This window comes from Neltuma alba, unplaced genomic scaffold (genome assembly GCF_004799145.2).
Source record: "Neltuma alba isolate B1F8T4 unplaced genomic scaffold, ASM479914v2 tig00012280_pilon, whole genome shotgun sequence".
Classification (NCBI taxonomy): domain Eukaryota; kingdom Viridiplantae; phylum Streptophyta; class Magnoliopsida; order Fabales; family Fabaceae; genus Neltuma; species Neltuma alba.
In genome coordinates, this window is record NW_021636801.1 from 1 (window position 1) to 2,276 (window position 2,276).

Consider the following 2,276-nt stretch of genomic DNA (forward strand, 5'->3'; position numbering starts at 1 on the left):
TTTGATTTTGATTCTGATTTTTGGATTTTTTTTCCGTTGTGGCAGCCATTGAAGCTGTGTAGGCAACAAGTTTCTGGAACCACGGAGTACAATTTTCATGGACAATCGGATTGTTTCGGAGCAGACGTCAATGGAAGAAGGCCTTGCTCGAAGAGTTTATTCACCATCAAGAAAAGGCCTGTCCCTGATTGTGACGACGAAGACAGGAGACGACGAACAACATTCGCATAAGCCAAGATTCTCAAGGACGCACAATAAGAGCTCTGATAAGAGAAAATCCGACTGGCTCAGATCCGTTCAGCTCTGGAACCCAGATCACCCAACTAAAGAGGTACGCTAGAATTAACCTCTTAGGGGGAGGAAAAACAAGTCTGATTGATATGAAATTTGGTTGTGTTGGAATCTGAGTTTGGATCACTAAGTTCTAGAGATAATTCCGGTGTCTGAGTCGAAACGGGGAAGTGAATTGAATCTCTGGTTTGTGCAGGATTTGCACGAAGCTACGGTGGGTGGAAGTGAAGAGAATGGAGGCGCCTTCCAGCCATTTCAGAGAGAAGACAATGTTGCAAAGACGAACTATAACGAGACATCGGCCGGTAAATCTGCATCTATTCCGGTGGCTGCAATGAGCTCCACCGCCGTGCCGTCACCAACGGAGGCGGAAACAAGAGATCGGAGGAAAGATGGGCAGGGTCAGAGGAAGCAACGGCGGTGCTGGTCACCTGAATTACACAAAACGCTTCTTACAGGCCCTTCAACAGCTAGGCGGTCCAGATTGTGCGTATCTATCTTAATTACTCACTATTACCCAAATTTTCATTGTTTTTACTATATCTCCCCGCAAGAAATGCTAATTCATGTTTTCTGTCTCTGTTGGGTCATCAGCTGCAACTCCCAAGCAGATCAGAGAGCTCATGAAGGTCGATGGCCTCACAAACGACGAAGTCAAAAGCCACTTGCAGGTTCGTTATTCGAAGTTTAAATCTATTTCTTTAGTTTCTGCTTGTGAATTCATATGTTTAGATTCTGCTGATGGGTTCTAAAGATGTTGAATGAAATTGATTCACTTGAAGCAATGAATCTGAAATGTTTTTAATTTGTTTCAGAAATTTCGGTTGCACACAAGAAGACCGAGTCCTATGATTCACAACAATGCTACTCACAAACAGCTCCTTTTGTTCTTGTGGGGAATATTTTTGTGCATAACCACCGGATATGCGCGGCAGTGGCAACTTCCACAGCATCAGGTGAGGTAACTACGGTGACCACACCCACCGGAATTTATGCGCCGGTGGCGGCACATCCTCCTATGCCGCCGCCACTTGGTAAGAAGGCGCAGGTGAAGCAATTGGAGCAGGGTGAGCAGTCACAGCATTCAGATGAAGAAGAAAGGGTGAATCACGGTAGTGAAGGAGCTGTTCATTCAAATTCTTCTCCTGATTCATCATCTTCACACATACAACCTCTCATTCTCACGGATATTGAGTTTGAGATGATGATGAAGACACCGTGCAGCAAAAAATGAAAAATGAATTTTGTAATCAGAATATTGTAGTTGATCTGTGATATATTCTCTTGTTCTGGGGGGGTTAATCTAAATTATAGAGGTGAAGATACAGGTGACAGTTTTGTGGTGGTTGTTGTGTAACCTACGTACATTAGAATACATTTGTCAGAATTCAGAACTGTGGTTAATATTTTCAAAGTTCCAACTGTTTTCTCTTGTGGTTTTTGTATTGGCTTATTATTTTTATTTATTTACTTTTTCTTTGTTAATTCAGTTTAGCCATTTTGTTAGGCTTTATTTAAGTAGTATCATGATTATAATTACTTTTAAGCACGTTTTCGTAAATTACTATTGAACATTTTAAACTGCTTTTAGTCTACTGAAATTTCAAGCTCAGTTACGCTGTTTTCTTTTTCATATATAGCGAAGCATCTCGATCAATTCACATAAAGTGAAAGGCAACTCAGGATAAGTTTAACTTCCCTTTTTCAAAAGGAAAAAAGTGTAAAAAAATAAAGGATTCCACCTAGTTCTATTTATTTCTTTTTATGTTTGAGGAGAGTCTGGTGGTATTTATTTTTCTCCTTACTTTATTTAAAATTATCCTGTCCGATTCTATTTATAAGTTTTAAATTAGAGAGGAGTGTGACTTATTTTATAATTTTTAGTTTGGATTTATCTTAACATTCGATGTATTTTTTTAATATAATATTGCCTTTAATTTTTTTTGTTATCATATTTCTTGACATTCTTTCATCTTTTTTCTTAT

At 39.2% G+C, this 2,276-nt stretch overlaps 1 pseudogene; it reads left to right on the top strand.

The window, feature by feature from the left end:
- The first annotated feature begins 45 nt into the window (after positions 1–45).
- LOC114725812 (transcription factor HRS1-like) lies at positions 46–1,525 on the top strand (annotated as a pseudogene).
- Positions 1,526–2,276: the final 751 nt, after the last annotated feature.